We start from the raw sequence: 21158 nt of genomic DNA, 5'->3' as shown, positions 1-21158 counted from the left end.
AAAAAAATCTCAAAGGAGGGCAGAACGGTCTTTTCCTACCCCACGAACTGTTCCCGACTGTTCCTAAGCCCTATGAACTGTTCCTTACTGTTGCCTTAGGAACAGTAGAAGAGTGAAACTCAACTTTAGTATATAGTAAATTCCAGTATGGATATCATTCTTACCACTCCGAACTAATTCATAATTCGCCTATCACATAATAACTTAATTTGTGCCTATTGCATGCTACTTATGCCCCCCTATTAATCTGCACACATACACAGCCTATTATAAACTTATAAATAGCATAGCTACTGCTAAGGCGCACTTGTCATAATTTAAATCACATTTGTGTCAATGCCATTCCCTAAAATTGGTGACACACATGAACAAAATGTCATGCTTGTCTGCTTCTGCATTCCTACAGCTAGCAGCTCTATATTCATGCTCTCACTTCCATTAGTATATACTCATCTCCCATACAAGCTAGTCTACTACTTATTCCACTTATTTGTCTGTTTCAAATATTCAATCATATGTTCAATTACATAGGCATGTCTCATGACCACTAAATTAATTAGTTTTCACCAAATTCACACATGCTCCCGCTTGTGAAACTTTAAGCATTTGGTTTTCTATTAATGTCGTGTAGTTATAATTACTCTATGTTTCAACATGCTTACATGAAGTCTCAACTGCAAATATTTAGTCAATCTAAAGTATATAAACAAACTGCTAGTCATCTATTTATTTTTGGTGAGGTACAATCATCCCAACTGGGCTCCCCCTTGTACAAATGAGGCCAAATAAACTATTGGTACTTGCTAGCCGATATGGAGTCCTACTTATGAGCAACTCCAATACTTTACAATATTTATACCACTTCTTCACGGCTCTAGATAAGTTCTCAGTTATGCTTTTTCACTTTGAGCTAAGGCAAAGCTTTACATGCTTCAATAGCAATTACTATAATCTAAGCATGTCTTTAAATGCGTTAATTTTTGATGGCATATTCGTTTATGCCTACGTGCATGTCATGCTTTCTTTAATTCCAATCCAATTAAAATTACTACATGCATACATTCGGCACTTTTAATGCGGCACTTAAAAATCCTTGCTCCGAGCGAGGTACCTCAATGGGGTTAGGAGGAACCAAGCCCTCATTCTACCCCATCAGGTACAAGGCTCAAACCCTCATTCCACTCCACCGGGTACGAGGGTCTACGAGGCTCAAGCCCTCACGCTACCCCATCTGGTACAAGAGGCACCAAGCCCTCATTCTACCCCATCAGGTACAAGGCTCAAACCCTCATTTCACCCCACCGAGTACAAGGGTCTACGAGGCTCAAGCCCTCACGCTACCCCATCGGGTACAAGAGGCACCAAGCCCTCTCACTACCCAGCCTGGTACCAGAGACCGGGTCCTCCAACCGGTACTGGAGGCCGACGCCTATACAATACCACAACGGGTACCAAAGTCATTGTACACGAGGCCTACAGGCCCTCATAAATTCTCTACTCGAGCGAGGTATCCCAATAGGATAATTCAAGGGTAGCTCCCTTACATAAGCAAAGCTCCAGTCCCTTGCATCAAAGTCCTCGGCCCCAGCGAGGTACCCCCAACTGGTAGTCCAAGGTCTAATCCCTTGCTTTTGAGTCATCTCACCTCCCAAGCGTTCTCTACATGTTACACCCCATATCTGAGATACCCTTTTTACTGAGTTGCATGAAATTCTTTTTGGTTACCGTTCGCGGTTATAATTTTAACGTTTTGGGGGGTGGTTAAAAAGTGACTTTTTGTGAGTTAATAATTTGAGAAAATTTCCTTCATGAAAGTTGTAGAGTACGTTAAACCGAGCGCGTGCATATGTGGTACGTAAAAATCGGAGTTCGTATGCAAAAGTTATGAGTGAATTACGAAAATTACTGTTCATGGTAATTTTTGGATAAAAATAGAAACTTACCAGGGTAGGTTTCCAAAACCGGAAACCCACCCCCCCCCCCCCTTCTCTCTCTCTCTCCCCGACTCTTCCTCCCCTCTCGGCCGAATTTCTTCCCCTTCGATTTCTTCCTCTTCCGGCCGACTCCGGACGTAATCCGGCCACCCCCAAGCTCGGTTTCTTCCCCCGGTCACGTCTGTGGAGGTATCTTTGGACGATTTGGCCGGAAAAGCTCGGATCGAAGGAAAATCCTCCCCGGTTGCAGTTTTGGGATTTTGCCGATTTCCGGCCATTCCGGCCACCTCCGGCCGCCATATTCCCATCGAAGGTACGGTTTTTGATGGTGATTATTTTCCCTAAGGTGGTTCGTTCCAATTTGCATTGTAGAAGCCGAATTGACAATTTTCCATTCTAGGGTTCTTGGAGCTTCGGGGCTTTCCTTCACCGGCTCGATTTGGCCACTTAGAGGTAAAATTGATCAATGTTGTAGTTGAGAAGTTGTTTGGGTCTGTTGAGATGATGTTGTTGCCGAAATTTGGTGGTCATCGGAGAAGGTCGCCGCCGGCGCGTGGTCCCCACACGCCGCCACTGTAGGTAGCGTGTGGTGGCGCGTAGACTTGTGTTTTAATTGTCGTTTTAATCCTATATACCCTATAATGATTATAGAATGTAATGCATGAAGTTTGGTGGAAATTGGAGGATTTACAAATTGAGTTTAAATGATTAATTATTGATTATCGTGAATTCGATCGCCGGATTCCTTTCGAATTCACTCTAGGTATTGCATCAATGACAGATTAATGTTGGAGCATTAGGGATGGATATTGCAGAGGGTTGAGGAGTCGGATGTTAGGAAGGGGGATGTTTTGAATTTCCAATTAAGTATCGTGAAATTAAAATTCCGTCCTGTGGATTATATATATATTTATGATTGTTATTCGTACAGGACGAGAGGAGTCTCCATACGAGGAGAATCACGAGCGACGTCAGGATTGACCGCTTATAGTGAGTGGACCTTTGATTTTAATTGATGCATGCAAATTATATTCCGCAAATCTTGAGTTTATCGATTTATCAACTTATTTATCGAGCATTTTATTTTGGTTTGGATTATTGAATGACTTATTGGTTTGAACTTTTGAATTAAGATTCGTTATGCTCGATGTGAGGATTTTGTTTTATGCGGATTCGGGAATTTATACTATTGATTTTATATTTATATTCAGCTCTTTGAGCTTTTTATGAGATTTACGAAATAAGAATTCGAGGAAGCAAAACTTTATACTTCTTTATACCCTACTCATATTGGAACTTGAGATGATCTTGGCGTGCGGGGTCACGTCTTTATACACTTGGATTCTTATTTCGTGAGATAAGTGGGGAAATTATACAGATTTATTGGCTTTGGACGATCTCCTTCCTCACCATACGCGGGTCATGTGAATAGGTCTCCTCCTCACTTACTTTGTGTTTGTGAGTGGCAGTGAGGTAGCTTTCTCCTCCTCACGTCGGTGGTAGTCGAGGTGATATTCTCCTCCTCACACAATCTATGTGTGAATGGAAGTTGAGGTTATTAGTTCTCCTCCTCGCACAATCTATGTGTGAGTGGCAGTCGAGGGTAGGTTGAGCCTGAGGGGCTCCATTCCCGTATGGTGAACCCATTTTCCCCATGTTCTTTTGTTGTTGTTCTTGACTAGCGGGGCTAGTCGGTCTGTTTTTTCTTATTGCATGCATCGGGAGTTTTTTTGAGATAATTGTGGAAAAGTATAAAACCCTTTTTCTTTCAATTACTTATTTTTGTCCACTCACGCTAACGTTTTTATATACTTTTCCCTGGGCCCTTCGGTTTCAAATGCCCAGATTGCAGTGTTGTTGCTTGGTGTACGAGTGTGAGCCATAGTGACCGCACCTGCTTCCGCCATCACCTTCTGTAGGTTACCTGGTTAACCTACTGTATTCCTTGTCTATTTATATTCCTAGAATGCTCTGATTACTAAGGGATATGTGACCCAACTTATATGTATTATATTTGAGGTCGATGACCTAACTTTGTTGATTGTAGTAACTTGTACCCTTTGGAGATTATGTATGATGATATTAGCTTTGGGATGATTGTTTGAATTTGGGAGCAGGGTGGCTCCAGGAGTTGTGGTTGGATAATTAGAAGTGAATTTTGGTTTTCCGCAGGTTTTTGGGTTAACCATTTTTAAGGGAGGTTATGCCGAAATTTTTGGTAAATCTCCTTTAAAGGTGGGTCCCGCAGGGCCACTTCGGATTCCAGGGTGGAGTTCGGGGTGGGTCTTGTCACTACACTTGGGGGACTTATTCATACCACTTATCACAAGTGGAGGTAGTATCCGACCGGCACTATCATTGAGCTTCACGCTCATACTTTTCGTGCTATGGTATATTAATGGAAATATTGAAATTTTTCGCCTATTGTTGATCGCAACAATTAAATTTCTTTTACATCCCATTAATAAGACCATAGGACAGAACTCACACAATCTATCACTCGCTCAATATGACGAGCGCAATTCTTACACACTCATACTCGGGGGACTATCATGGTCTTGCCATAGTCTCGCTAGTATGACAAGTAGTTACTTCGATACCGAAGCTTCATTCTTAGCCTCACCAGTATCGTTGAACATAATCTAAGTCCGAATTCCCGTTTTACTAACTACGTGACTTAGGGGACTCGGCGAGTAATAACACTCCTGATCCTAATACATATGTATCATGTGCATACAACATTTACATATATGTGTCATCGTGTTCATCACACATCTTTGTATCATATGCACTTTGTATGCTATCACAACCACATATATTTTCGACTCATACGTCGTATGTCAACATTACATAATACGTGCATACACACAATGTGTAACATACATCTCATATAAACATTCATGCACCTCGATGCAATTGACTCAAATGTCACCTAGATTGCCCTAGCGCAATCAATATGCTCTTTCTACACTCTTATCTTATTTGCAGGTACTAGCTCGATGATGAGGGCCCCGTGGCACCAACCTACCTTGGAACACTTTACATGACCTGGAAGAGTCCCTTCTTACTTATGGAGTTGGGGGACTAGTATGGGTATGGCGTTCTACGCGGTCGTCAATCATACTTGGCGGCATCAAATTTAAACTCCCCAACCAAGAAGCGCCTCTTACTCGGGGACCTATACATACCGCCAAGCATAAGCAACGACCTTGTAGGTAGGCCCCGCGACATGGTTAATCCCTCCCACGACATGCATCCGGTAGTCCGACACCCGAGCTACCTTGCTATGGTGGAGGTCGACCGGTACCTCGTAGGGAGGCCACCCTCCCATGCTTTCCAAAATGCTCCAAGAGAAGCAAATATGTGCATTGTATCCCACATCAGAAATATAGAATAGAGTGGGACATCCTTTAGCTATAAGAGGAAGTCCTCCCCTTCTTGGAAAGGGATGGGATCCATGATCCCTACACTTGTATATTACAAAGGCTACTTGGCCTCACTCATAGTGAAATCTCTCTAAGTGGACGTAGCCTTGCCTCAAGGGCAAGGTGAACCACTATACATGCTTGTGTGTGTCTCTCTCTCTCTCCCCATCATGATTCATACTTAGTTCCCGTTTCGTGTTCTCACACAGAAACAGTGGTAAATTTATATGAAATGTCTGATTTACCCCTACACTTAATAGAGGAATAACAGAATATAGACGGAAGCATCTTAGTGATGAGGTTTCATAGTTCTATGTACCTATTTGATCACAAAATCCAGGTACCATTCTGTCAGACCCCACCTATCATAAAATTATAAATTACAAAAAATAACTTAAAATGAATTTTTTAAATTAACAGAACTAATAAAGAGTCTCAGGATCTAGCTCTCTATATTTAGGAACAAGATAGCTGAAATCTAAAATAAAGATCCACATAAGAGTCTAGTGCAGTTGCTAAATAAATTCTGCAAGACATTTTGTTAAGGGAAAATTTTGCAAACAGTACACCAAATAAAGGCCACTAATATTTTTTATACATAAAGTTCCAAACCGAGCATTTTGATACACGAAATCTGAAACCCGACCCACTATTCGTACATGACTTTAATGACGCCGTTAAACTTATGTCATTAGTCATTTGTTCAAGGGTAATTTAGTACTCTTTGACTCTCTCCTCTCCACAGACCCAAGTCACCCAACCACCTCCGATTAGAATTTTGAATAGATTTGTGGAGGACAACGGTACCGAGTTCGGCCGGTGGGATTGACTTGAACAACAAGATCTCTGAGACTCTAGTGGTCTTGAATGTCTACGACTTCACCCTTATCAACAATTATTCAGTTTCATAATATTTTGCTCCAGTATTGAAGGTCTGGGTTTATTTTTGTTCTTCATGTTTTGGTGATCTAGGTGTGGTTGTTATTGGTTTTCAATGTTTGCAATGGTTCTGAGAATAGGAAAACAATACTGGGTATTCTTAATTATGATGGATGCATCTATATTTTGGGCCAAGATTGGTACTTTAAACCTTGATGTATAATTGAATGGAACACAAAGTGGTTGGAATAGCCCCAAATTCCAAGGTGGAGCAGTATGGATCTTATGGGTCTTGAAGTTTTCACCTTTTTCAAGTGATTTGTTTATGGGTCTTAGTTTACATTTTTCAGTATTGGTTTTCTTCTGGGACTGTGGGGTTTATGGGTGCAGTTACTTTACAGTGAGGTGGGTTTGAGCTGAGGAATAGAGAAGAAAATCTTGTGGAGCTGTTTAGAGGTTTTGATCCTTGGTTCAATCGATCTGGAAGTCGATTATGGCTCAGAGAGGCCGGGGAGCAGTGGCTAGGCAGTTGGCGAGGTGGTAGTCAAGGTCTTGGGCGGCTTGGTGGCGGAGCGTATCGGGGGGGGGGACCGGAAGAGGTGGTGAGTTGGAGGATTTGGGTGAGTGGATTTTGGGAAAAAGATGAGGGGATGGTGGACGACGGAGTGGACGGAATGACGATCGTGGTGCTATAGTGGTGGGAAAGGAGGTGGTTGCAAAGGTCCATCCATGTGGCAGAAACTTATGATGAAAGGGTGGTGGTGCTGCAATGAGCAAGCAGGTGTGTGTGTGTGTGTGTGTGTGTGTGAGTGTGTGAGAGAGAGAGAGATAGAGAGAGATATGGGTGGCCAGAGTAAGAGAGAGACAGAGAGATGGGTGGCAAGAGTGAGAGAGAGACCAATTTACCCCTCAATTTATGCCAGGTGGCAGAGGATGAAACGGCGTTAGTGATGTCGTGTCTAGATAGTGTGTCGGACTTCAGATTTCGTGTACCGAAATGCTCGGTTTAGAACTTTATGTATAGAAATTATTAGTGGCCTTTAGTTCGTGTACTGTTTGCAAAATTTTCCCTTTTGTTAAATAAATTTTTCATAAAACATATAGTGGAAACATATTAAAAACTTTGAGGTCAAAATTATATAAGTCATTGATTTTCAATTGTTTGTCTGAAAATGGTTTTGATTACGAATTTGAGAAACTATGGACCTAACAAGTTCTCGACATAAAACGAACTTAGAGTCAATAGGTTTCGAACAATAACGCGACATAAGAAAAGTAAAGTAGAATTTTGGAACCTGACTTTCCGTTGAATGACAATTTGTCCGAAAAGTCTCCGCACATGTAGCTCCGTCCTCCAATCCCATCACCAGTGTATAGTCCTTGTATTCACACTGTTGTAGGGGTGAGTTTTCATCCTAGCTGCTTTGTGGGACCAACACAGATTGGGTGTGAAAATCAACTGAAAACTTTATAATAAGTTGTGCCCAGTATGAAAACGAAAACAAATATTTAAGAATGACAAACTTAAAATATTTTCCCGACTTTAAAACCTATGCATGACTTGAACAATATGAAATTTACCTGATGGTTTGGTTTCACAAAACCAATATCTGACCTTACTGATCACTTGAGCACCAAACTCAACAACACACAAGCTACACACATGGAATCAGGTCGTCATTGTGATCGAAGACACCATCCGACTAGTGAAGCTTATCCTCTGGAGGTTTAGGGGTGACTAATCCCTAAGGAAGTCATCGACCACCTAGCCGCTCTTAACTCACAATCATCACATTTCTCACACACACGTTAATTTAAAAATGTTACATAAACTTCAAATAATTAATATTGACAGGACCAGACCCGGATTTCACCCTAAAAAACTGTTATAGTGAGTAGACAAAAATAAATAATCACAAGACAAATAAACAAAGAAATTTAATGTTTTCCCAACTTTATTTTTAGATAAAAGCAAAGCATACTTTTAAGAAAAATACTTTTAACTCAACCACTAGTAGGAACTCCAAAACAAATTGTAAATCCTCACATTAAAACACACGATAAATAGAAGGTACTGCCGACTAGTCATCTCATGCCATCTGGAGGGTACTGCTGACCAAATAATGCATCAGAGGGTACTGTCAACCGGAATATCAGGAGGCGATGGTTAGAGGGTACTGCTGACTAACTAACCCATGTCATCCAGAGGGTACTGCCAACCAAATAATGCATGCATGCTCTGATAATATGATTAACCTCATCAAATATATAATCTGAACTCATTAATTCTGAAATAATTTTCTTAACTCATCCATTTTCTAAAAGCAATTTCTCAATAACTCAATAATTTATAAAATCTCCATAAAAACTCATTTTTTAAAATAATTCAATCAACCAATAACAATATTCGGAAAGGAATCAATAATATATTTCAACTCATTTCATTTTCACATCAGGTGCAACCCCCAAAATTACTAAGGACACACAGCCACGTTTTTCTTTCCATTATCCTACTAGGATTTCAGTTCAATCCAATCTCAATTACCATAACAAGTATGATTCCTTTAATCTATTTCCAATTCACTTATGGCACATTTACTTACTTGGTATGGAAAATAATCATGAATCGGAGACAAGTGGAATGAGAGAAGAAATGAATCGGTATTGATTCCGGAGGATTTCATTCCTAAACCCATCCCCCCCCCCTTTTGTAGTCAAATTCCTAAGTATTCAGGAATCGATTCCTGATAAGGAGGTGGGACCTACACTAATTACGATTCATTCATGTGTTTAGTAAACACAGAAATACTTCTACCCGAAAGCATTCTGATTCCTCTATGTGTTAGTAAATGCATGAATATTTTTACCTCATAAGCATTCTGATTCCTCTATGTGTTAGTAAACGTGCCCTTAGTAATTACGTCACATAATAATTCCACTCAATTACTATAGACACTCAATGTTATAACGAAAACCGATTTCATATATCCCATGTTGATGTCGAACGAATAATGGCAGTTCGAATTGAAGAACAGCTCAATCGTGGAAAAGGAGAAAAACCCGGTTTGCTGCAACTTTGGCATTCGGTGTCCGAATCGCGATTGCTATAGCTTTCCGGAAAGGGAACGACGCCAAGAAGAGAAATTCATCGCTTTGCCACAACTTGTGGGCTTTTTCAGGCTTTCGGGCTCATTTAGGGCCTCAAAACTGCAATTTACTGTTTTTCAGATTTTTCGATTTCCGAGTTTGTTTTGGATTTGTTTTATTTTTACCCGTCGGCTTTAAGGTTTCATTGTTAGTCGCCCTAGGGTTTCTTTTCTCATATATAAGCAACCTTAAACGGCTACAGAACCTATCTTTTATGATAATTTCAATCAAAATTGAGAGTTTTCTCTTTTATCTCTGGTGGACTCCAGAACCTTTATTTTAGGTTTATTGCTTGTAAACCTAGGTTACTTTCCGAATGCATCAGGTGGTATTAGAGCATGTCTTCCCTGTCTCTCTTATTTACCTTTGTAGCAATGGTAGTTACAAAAGCAGATCTTGATGCTCTTACTGCTTCTCTTACTGCAGCGTTTACCGCTGCCCTCAACACTGTGAATGACTCCATGAACAATCAAATTGGAGAAATTTGTGGATTGTTAGAGGGAGGAACAACAACAATCAGAATAGAGGCGGGGAAGGAGGCCAGCGAGTTAGGGTTCCATGTGGTGAAGTTGTTGATAATAATTCAGAATCTGATTCTGAAGAAGAAATTGTGCAACCTGAACAACAAGGACAAGCTGATCAGGATTACAAACTCAAGGCTGTAATTCCTTTCTTTTATGGCAACTTGGGTGTGGAAGATTATCTGGATTGGCAACTTCAGGTGGACAAATTCTTTGAGATTATGGAGGTGCCTGAAAACAAGCAGGTTAAGCATGTTGCCTGGCGATTGAAGAGTACTGCTGCAGTTTGGTGGGATAAGTTACAGAATACTCGGAAGAAGCAGAAGAAAGCAAGGGGTTAAAACATGGTGAAGAATGAAACAGCTTATAATATAGAGATTCTTGTCGGATGATTATAAGCAGATTCTATACAGGTTGTATATTGAATGTGTCCAAGGTACGAGGACCGTGGCTGAGTACACTGCTGAGTTCTTATGCTATTCAGAGCGCAATGAACTAGGAGAAACTGAAGGTCAGAAGGTGGCTCGCTATATCAATGGGCTGAACCCAGCCATTCAGGAGAAAATTGGATTATAAACTATGTGGACTGTGACGGAAGCTTCAAGCCTAGCATTGAAAGCAGAATTATTGGAGAAGCCTTCACGAGCTTCTTCTTTCCAAAGGTATACCTATCAAAGGGGCACAGAGTTGGTGAACTCCTCAGTTGGCAAGGGTAAAGCCATTCAGCTGAATACAAAGAGTGGTCCTAGGGCTTCCAATCATCCTTTTAAAGAAACTAGCAGTTCTAGCGATTCTAGTGGTGCTCAAAATAAGGTCCCAAATCAGAAGCCTAGTAATCCTTATGCGAGGCCTACAACAGAACTCTGCTATAGATGCAACAAGCCTGGACATAGGTCTAATGTGTGTCCTGAAAGGAGACAAACTGCCCTTATAGATGATTATGATGAAGATGATGAAGAAGTTGGAAGAGGTGATGAATATGAAGGGGTTGAATTTGCGGTGGAGGAGTCTCCTGAGAAGGTTAATATTGCGTTGCAGAGGATCTTATTAACTCCTAAGGAAGATGGGCAACGGCGCAATATTTTCAGATCATTTTGTTCTATTAATAACAAAGTGTGCAATCTAATTGTGGATAATGGGAGCTGCAAAAATTTCGTAGTCAGAAAATTGGGGAGGAATTTGCAGTTACCTACACAGCCTCATGAGGCACCTTATTCCCTGGGATGGGTTTAGATAGGTCCACAAGTTCGAGTTGCTGAATCCTGCAAAGTACCGGTATCCATTGGTAAGCATTATAAAGATGAAGTTCTGTGTGATACTTTTGATATGGATGCTTGTCATATTTTATTTGGGCGACCCTGGCAATATGATGTGGATGTGACTTACAAAGACAGAGATAATGTGATGATGTTTATGTGGAATAGTCATAAAATTGCCATGGCTCCTGTTTCTCAATTTGAGAGATCTGGTGCAAAGAAAGGGGAGAGTTTTCTGACCTTGTTTAGCAGTGAATTCGAGATGGAGGAAGCCTTTTAAGAATATGAAGTTATTTGTCCAGTGGTGATTAAAGGGCTGTTGACTGCAGAAAAGGAAGATATGGTGATCCCTAAGGAAGTGCAGAATATGTTGAGAGAGTTTGAGGAGTTGATCTCGGATGAGCTGGCCAATGAGTTACCACCAATGAGGGACATTCAGCATCAGATTGATTTGGTTCCTGGAGCTAGTTTGCCAAATCTGCCTCATTGCCTCATGAGTCCTAAGGAGAATGAGATTTTAAGGGAGAAAATGGAAGACTTGCTGAAGAAAGGGTTCATTCGTGAAAGTATGAGTCCTTATGCAGTTCCAGTCCTCCTTCTTCCTAAGAAGGGTAATCAATGGCGGATGTGTGTTGATAGCAGGGCTATAAATAAGATAACTGTGAAGTACAGGTTTCCTATTCCTCATTTGGAGGACATGCTTAATGAGCTGGAGGGTTCCAAGGTGTTTACAAAGATAGAACTTCAAAGTGGTTACCACAAGATTCGAATAAAGCCAGGGGATGAGTGGAAGACAGCCTTTAAGAGCAAGGATGGGTTATATGAGTGGATGGTGATGCCATTCAGGTTGTCTAATGCACCTAGCACCTTTATGAGGCTTATGAACCAAGTTCTTCGTCCTTTTATTGGTTCTTTTGTCGTTGTGTATTTTGATGATATATTGATATATAGCAGAACCAAAGAAGAACATATGGTACATTTGAGGTAGGTTTTGGGAGCTTTACTGGAAAATAAACTGTACATTAACTTGAAAAAGTGTACTTTCTATACCAGCAAGCTGTTGTTTATGGGTTTTGTGGTTGGAGAAGAAGGCATTCAGGTTGATGAAGAGAAGATACGTGCTATAGGAGAATGGCCAGCCCCAAAAATAGTTTTTGAGTTGCGAAGCTTCCATGGTTTGGCTACTTTCTATAGGAGATTTGTAAGAAATTTTAGTACCATTACTGCTCCTATTACTGAATGTTTAAAGAAAGGCAAATTCTAGTGGGGAGAAGAACAAGAAAAGAGTTTTGCTTTAATCAAGGAGAAACTTTGCACTGCACTGGTTCTTGCTCTTCCCAATTTCAACAAGGTGTTTGAGGTGGAATGTGATGCTAGTGGCGTAGGAGTAGGTGCTGTGTTGTCACAAGAGAAGAGACCAGTAGAGTTCTTTAGTGAAAAATTGAGTGAAGCTCGTGAGAAGTGGAGTACTTGATCAGGAATTTTATGCAGTGTTCCGGACATTGAAGCAATGGAAGCACTACCTAATCCAGAAAGAATTTGTATTGTTCTCATCAGGCCTTAAAGTACCTTAATAGTCAGAAAACTGTGAACAAGATGCATGCAAGATGGGTGAGATTTCTGCAGAAATTTCCTTTTGTAATTCAGCATAAATCTGGTACTCTTAATAGGGTGGCAGATGATTTGAGTAGGAGGGCTTCCTTGCTGATCCCTTTAGCTCAGGAGATTGTGGGTTTTGATCTCTTGAAGGAATTATATGAGGAAGATGTTGATTTTAAGGAGATTTGGGCCAAGTGCAGTAGTAATCATGCAGTTGTAGATTTCTATGTGAGTGATGGTTATTTATTCAAGGGCAATCGGCTTTGTATTCCTAGTTCATCACTGATGGAGAAACTGATCAGAGATCTAGATGGAGGGGGTGAGTGGACACTTGGGTCGAGATAAAACTATTGCTAGCCTTGAGGAGAGGTATTTCTGGCCATAGCTGAAGAACGATGTAGGAGCTATTGTGAGGAAGTGCTACACCTGCCAGATTTCTAAGGGTCAGTCCCAAAATACTGGTCTTTATTTACCTTTACCTATTCCTGAAGATATTTGGCAGGATCTTGCTATGGACTTTGTGTTGGGATTACCCCGTACCCAAAGGGGTGTGGATTCTGTGTTTGCGATAGTTGACAGGTTCTCTAAGATGGCACACTTTATAGCTTGTAAGATGACTGTTGATGCTTCCAATATAGCCAAACTATTTTTCAGGGAGATGGTTCATTTGCATGGAGTGCCCAAGTCCATTACTTTTGATAGAGACACGAAGTTCCTTAGTCACTTCTGGATTACATTGTGGAGAATGTTTGGAACAGCTTTGAATCGTAGCAGCACAGCTCATCCTCAAACTGATGGGCAAATAAAGGTTACTAACAGAACTTTGGATAACATGGTCAGGAATGTTTGCAGAGATAGGCCCAAACAGTGGGATTATGCCTTGCCACAGGTAGAGTTTGCTTATAACAGTGTTATGCATAGTGCCACAGGGAAGTCACCATTCTCATTAGTTTATACTGCTGTTCCTCGACATGTGGTTGATTTAGTAAAGCTTCCTAAAGTTCCTGGTGTTAGTGTTGCTGCTGAAGGCATGGCTAAGGATGTGCAGACTGTTAGAGAAGAAGTTAAGACCAAGTTGGAAGAAACTAATGCTAAGTATAAAGCTGCAACTGACAGGCATCAAAGAGTTAAAGTGTTCCAAGAGGGTGACGACGTGATGGTGTTTCTAAGGAAGGTGAGGTTTCCTGTTGGTACCTACAACAAGCTAAAGCCAAGAAAATATGGTCCTTTTAAGGTGCTGAGGAAGATCAACGACAGTGCTTATGTTGTTGCACTTCTTGATTCCATTGGCATTTCTAACACCTTTAATGTGGCTGATCTGCATGAGTTTCGTGAAGATGAGGTTCTTTATCCTGAAGAGAACTCGGGGTCGAGTTCTTGGAGGTGGAGGAGATTGATTAGAATGAATGGCAGTCCGAATTGAAAAACAGCTCGATCGTGGAAAAGGAGGAAAACCCAGTTTGCTGCACCTTTGGCATTCGGTGTCCGAATCGCAATTGCTATACTTTTTCAGAAAGGGAACGACGTCAGGAACAAAACTGCAATTTTCTGTTTTTCAGAATTTTCGGTTTCCTAGTTTGTTTTGGATTTGTTTTATTTTTACCCATGGGCTTTAGGGTTTCATTGTTAGTCGCCCTAGGGTTTCTTTTCTCATATATAAGCAGCCTTAAATGGCTGCAGAACCTATCTTTTATCATAATTTCAATCAAAATTGAGAGTTTTCTCTTTTATCTCTGGTGGACTCCAGAATCTTTGTTTTAGGTTTATTGCTTGTAAACCTAGGTTACTTTCCGACTGCGTCACATGTACTTGATTCAAGATCAAAAGCACATCTCGGCACTACAGCTATTCAGCATTTTCACCCAATACCAAACATAATGAATCAAATTTCAATAGAACCAATGTAGCACTTTTCTTATTAACAATTATGCTTTGGCCACAGTTCAATTTTACCATGATACAAACACATATTTTGCACAAATAACTAGCAAAGCAAAATTTCCAGTTTGTTTTCACAATTAACCTCTATTAATTTCAGTGTGGTGCATAAAAGTATAAAACAAAATCGAGGCTGGAAGAGCTCTTGAATCAGAGACCTTCGTTGTTCAAACCTCATAGCCATTCATAGAACACAGAGCTCCCAGTTTACCCAACATCGCAAATTAAGCTCTACTAGGAAATTGTGTTCTAGAACATTGGAGAGGAAGGAAGAAATTCTAGAACCGTTGGTGGAAATCGTAATAGCGGCGGCACTAAAAAGCTTCCAGAAACACCTCTTGTTCTAAACACAATCGAAATCACAAACTAAACATAGTAAGTCATAGAGCACGACTAGAAGAACATTTTCCATACCTCATGCAGCTCCGACGGTGATTAGAGTCGCCGAAAATTGCCTCGAAACCGTTGGAAGCCTGAAACTTCTGGTCTTTGATTCTCCTTCCACACTTCGAATTGGCCTAAGCCTCTTAGAGGGTTTGTAGCGCATCGCAAAACAAACAAAGCCTAGTTAGTCTCCCATTCCTGGAGTTGGCCGAAATTTGGAAAAGATTTCGAAAAGGGCCAAATCTTCTTTTCTTCGATTCATTGTGTTGAAGAGGGTGTAAGACATATGGCTGGAAAGGTCGTTTCAAGACAAAGAGATTGGTTCCAATTTCATGGCCATAGGTGGCTGATGAGACGACGGTGACCCTGCAAAGTTTCGGGTCGAGAGGAAAAATTTATGGGTTTGGGGACGACTTTCCATTTCTGGATAGTTCCAAAAGTGGCTACACTGTCATTTATAGTATCAGACATTTTTAGAAAAATTACAAAACTGCCCCTGAATTGAAACCCTTATAACTTCTTTGTTAGAACTTTGATTTTAGCGTGCTTCATGTTTACGGATTCGGTTTAACGTGCTTACTTTCATGAAGAAAATTTTCTAAAAACTAGGGAGGAAAAAAAAAAAGTCAACATAGAAGCCTCTAAAAGATTGAAACAACTATAGAAAGTAAGGACTTCAATTGTTTACCATCCAAATGACCAGTAAATGGATAAATTTAGGTACAGGGTGTAACATATATATTTTTCATGCATCAAAACAAATAATAAATTGGGGAAAAATCACTAACCGAGAGCCCGAGTCCCCTACCTGGAGCCGAAGCTTTTACTTCACGTTGTCCTAACAGTTTTTGTACTTCCATTCCTCGGGTTACTAGAGTCATAGATTCTGACATAATTTCATGTCAACATTTCTCCAAGAAAATATAAATACCCGTTAACCTAAGCGTTAGTACTCATCTGTAAATTTATTCGTTTGCTATTCAACTTTCGACCAATCATGACCAATTTGTATTGTTGATAATGGGTTGGTTCCCAGTTCATGGTTAATGATTCTTACAGTTTCTCTTTCTCATCAAATTTTGTTCAGGTTATTAATCTTGTTCTCACGATTTTGTCTTTCCAAGTCTCTAATAATGGCTACAGGACCTTCTTCAACCTCTCATTTTTTAACCTTACGGGAAGGTGCTGGAGTTCGTGCTGATAACACAATTCTGTAGAAGGAGAACAAGTTCCTTTTGGTGACTAAGGTTCTCACTGATGAAGTTCTTAGGCGGGATGACTTCATGCGCCAGATGTCCAAATTATGGAAGTTTACTAAAGGATTGGCGGTGAAGGCCGTTGACAACAATCTTTTCCTCTTTCAATTTACTTTGATGAGCAATTTGCAATGAGTTTGATACGGGAAACCATGGTCATACAATAATATCCTAATACTGATGGCACTAGTAACGGCAACATCCTCATTTGCAATTCATTTGTATGAGGCTAATTTTTGGGTTCATGTTCATAAATTTCCTTGGTTGAGTATGACGGAGTCTATGGCAAAACTTTCAGGGACACTCTTGGTCAGTTCATTGATTTGATCGTGATAATGATTTTGATTGTATTGGAAGCACTCTCCATATCCGAGTTCATCTGGATGTTTTCCGGGCTCTTCTCCAAAGGACTACTGTGGCTCAAGCAGACAGTAGAGATTTAGAGGTGGAGTTTTCTATGAACTTTAGCCAGAATTCTGCTATTTTTGTGGGGTTCTCTGTCATACAACTGGTGGTTGTCCTAAGAATGAAGAACATCCAAAAATCTAATGGATTTACTATATAGCTCTTCACCGCGCAATACTTCAAGAATGCTTCCAGGGTATCGCTCTGTCCATTCTCAATCGTTTTCTGTTGGTTTGGTGGGTAAACATGGTGGAGGTGGTGTTAGAGATGGCCTTGTATTAACTGCAGTAGAGGCGGTGGTGGTTCACAGTGAGCGGTAAACAGGACTTGATGGTAGTTACAGTCAAGAATTACATAGTGAGTTAAATGTTGATGATGGTCATTTTTCATGGGCTTCGTCTTCTGTTTTGGGAACCTTTTGACCCACGCAGACACAATCCATTTTGGGCCCTTATGACCAGCCACATGGTTTTTCTACATTATCTACCCAAATTTTTGGCACTATGTAGTTCTACACCTACTCTTATCCCCAAGTCAGTTGAGAAGTCATCTTCTTATTCCTTGTCGGTTATTGCTCCTACTGTTACGTCCCATATCTCAAATTACCGGTTTACTAGTTGTTTCTGGTGGCTTTCTCCGGGTACGTCACTCAGAATGCTATACCGCTTGGGGTACCGATCCAACACCTTGATCCTGTACCAGGAACACAGCGTTAGAGGGATAAACCGTACCGGACGGTTTATGCGCCTCCGATGCCTGAGTAAGATACTAATAAATATATATATATATATATATATATATATATATATATATTGAACTATACAAATAGTGGATTAAGGAGTTATTACCCGTAAAAGGCGGTTGTACGTGCTGATGCTTTAATACTCGAGCAAGGGAAAGGGATTTCCCCTATCTTCGATGTGGGATGCATGTTGTCCCCTTGCAGCTATATCAGCTTTCTAGTGTGTATTTAGATGGACTGTGCTGATCAGGTTTGGACCCCTCCGTGCCCAAGGTGTCGTCCTTGACGCGAACCATCACGATGGGATGTGAACCCGGCCCGTGGCCTGGTACCTGGGTCTTCCTACGGGCCCGGTTGACTGCCAAACCTAGTGAACTACATAATAGTATGTACACTAGTTATTTGGACGGTAAACAGCAATTACTTTCACTTTTACTGTCGTTTCGATACTTTTAGTAACACTAAAAGTCGACTTTTTGATCGAGTCAAAATTTGAAGAAACTTTCTTCATGAAAATCGTAGAGGATGTTAAACCGAGTCCATGCATATATGGTACGTAAAAATCGGAGTTCGTATGCGGAAGTTATGGATGAAATGTGTGAAGTTGCTCTTCATGTCAAGTTTCTATATAAATGGAAAGTTACTGTGGTAGGTTTCCATTTTTAGAAATCTACCCACTAGGTAACTCTCTCTCTCCCCAGTTTCATTTTTCTTGGTTTTTCTGCATATCTTCCGATTCTGGCCACTTGACGGCGTGCCACTGGTCATTCTAGGACCGCCTCTTCCTCCTGCACACTCCTATAGTGGTGGTTCACGGTGATTTGGCCGGAAAACTTCATATCGAAGCCAAATCCGGTCACTGTAGTAGTTCATGTTTTCCGACCACTTCTTCCAATTTCGGTCATTTCTAGCTGCTAAACCAAGTCCAACAAGAGCGCCTCAAGCCATGGAACACTTTCCCTCAAGCTTCTAGCTCTAATTTGTAGTGTGGAGAGAGAATTGAAGAAATTTCGAAACTAGGGTTTTGAAATTTCTGGGCTTGTGTTCACCGGCCAAATTGGAGGCCTTCAAGGTAAAGTTGGAACTTGTTTAGTTGGGAGAAATGTTGGGTTTGTTGAGTAGGTGGTGTTGCCAAAATTTGGTGGCCATCGGAGGTGGTGGCCTGCGGCACGTGGGGCCCACGCGCTGCCACTGTGGGTGGCCGTGGAGACGTGTAGGGCAGGTTTTTAATTCCTGTTTTAGCCCATTTAAATCCTATAATTGTCATAGAACTTGTAGATTGAATTTGGTTGAAAATTTGAGAAGTTTTGTGTTGATTATCAATTTCTGGAATTTAGAATTCAATTATCGACTTACTAGAATTTGACCGTCAGATATCTTCGGTTCTGCCTTGGAACCTTTAAATTAACGAATTGGTATTAGTGGTAAAATGTGGGTTGAATCTGAGAAGAAGTGGAGAAATGATTTATGAGGTTTTGATTTTGAGAATCGTATTTAATTGTTGAATAGTTATTCACGGAATATAATTGTGTACAGGGCGATGTACTGAGATATTACTCAATGAAGGAACTCGTATACGTGATCGCCTAAATAGTACTGTGAGTGGACTTTTGTTTTTAAGAATTGATGCATGCGATTATTTTCACGAAATAATGATTTACTTATTTGTTTATCATTTTATCATTTTGCTATAATTTGCTTTGGGAAAATTTCACAAACAGTACACCAAATAAAGACCACTAATAATTCTTATACATAAAGTTCCAAACCAATCATTTCGGTACACGAAATCTGAAACTCGACCCACTATCAGTACACGACGTCATTGACGCAGTTAATTTGACACCAAAATGTCTATTATGCCCTTAGTTTTTTTTTAATAATTTTTTTTTCTATTCTTTTTTTTTCCTTCGTTTTTATCTCTTTCTTCTTCCTTCTTCCGGCTCCATGAAACCCACCTCTGTTTTCATGTGAGAAGAAGCCCGAGCTCACCCACTTCAGCTTCCACTCTCTCCTCCTCCTGCAACGGCGGCGGCGGCAACACCACCACGCCTAAAAACAAGATCCTTGCAATATCTACTTCTCCCCAGAAGCCGGAAAATCGCCGTACAAGCCACCGCCGATGGCATCAAATCTGTATGCCTTCGTTCTCCAACCTTCAGCTCGAATTGAACCAGACCACCACTAGGGCTATGATCAACACCCCCTTGTTCACCAAAACCCAATCGCCTCGACTTCTATCTTCGACCAGAGCCACCTCCCTAGCCGCCGCGAGTGCATGAGAACCTCAACGCCGCCATGTAAGATGGCCGACGACCTCTCCTTGTTTCGGTAAGACGATCTCAAAGCCCTCTTGGTTAATTGATCAAGTTTTAGTCCAGATTGGAATGGGTTGTTAATTTTGAGTTCTTTGGTTGGTGTTCTTGAGTGCTGAACTTGGAAGAAACGATGGAATTTAGCTCCGAAGGAGAGCTTCTGGTCTTGTTGTTGTTAAGTTTTTAAGGGGAAAATGAAGAACTGAGAAATGCAGCAAGTTACAGAATTGTGGTATCGAAACGCACCTCTTCGACGAGGTTGGCTTTCTGGGTTTGGGTGTGGGGAGCGAGCGAGAGAGAGAGAGAGAGAGGAGAACTGTTTTTCCTTCTTTTTTTTTTTTGCCAAAAAAAATGAATTAGAGTGTGAGAGTACCAAATTACCCTTTTCTGAAAGGTAATATTTAACGGCGTCATTGACGTCGTGTCTACATGGAACTTTATGTATGGAAATTATTAGTCGCCTTTATTTGGTGTACTGTTTGCAAAATTTTCCCATTTGCTTTTGGGAAATTGATTTCGAAATATCTTATGGATTTGCTTGCATTGTTTATTTACAAAGATTATGATTTATCTTGATTATCATTTTGGTTTATGATTGATGTTGATTTTCGACGACCTACTTTTCGAGGTGATTTCCGGAATTTAGTATTATATTTTATTCGTCAATTTTTGGAGATTTCTGGAATATTATCGAAAATGAGATTTTCAGGGGAATTGTTTATATTTATTATTTCTCTCCTATTTGTTTATGACTTCGAGAATATTTTGGTGTGTGGGGCCACATCAGTGCAAGGTTCTAAAAATCGGCCTAGGCGGCCTAGTTCCGTTTGGATTTTGGCCTAGTAGATGGAGCTAGGCGGTGGGCTGAAAATCGGCCACCTAGTCGGGCTAGGCAGAGCCTAGGCGTCCTGGGCGGGTCTGCTGGGCGCTGCTGCATTTTTTTTTTTTTAAACAAATGGGGTAAATAGCAAACATCGAACTCTAGTCTCAAACAGTCAAACTTGAAACCTAAACTCAAATCGCCATCTCTCCCCTCTCTCTCTCTCTCTCTCTCTCTCTCTCTCTCTCTCTCTCCGGCACGGCCGTACGGCCTCTCTCACTCTCTTCTGCGCGGACGCATGACATCTCTGGCTCTCTCCTTGATTAACTCACTCCCTCATGAATTTCTGGGTTGAATTGGTAAGTTGAATTTCTGGGTTTATTTTTTTCTATCGATCTGTCTGGGTTTTCAATAGACGCGAAAATTGATTTGTCTGATTGTCTCTCACTCTGTCATGAATTTCCTGGGTTATCAGTTCAAGGCCCGAGCTCGTGGTCAACTGGTCTTGCTCTTGGACTCTTGGTTCGATTCAAAAAT

Source organism: Rosa chinensis, chromosome 6 (genome assembly GCF_002994745.2).
Source record: "Rosa chinensis cultivar Old Blush chromosome 6, RchiOBHm-V2, whole genome shotgun sequence".
NCBI classification, from domain to species: Eukaryota; Viridiplantae; Streptophyta; class Magnoliopsida; order Rosales; family Rosaceae; genus Rosa; species Rosa chinensis.
This window is presented reverse-complemented; position numbering follows the sequence as displayed.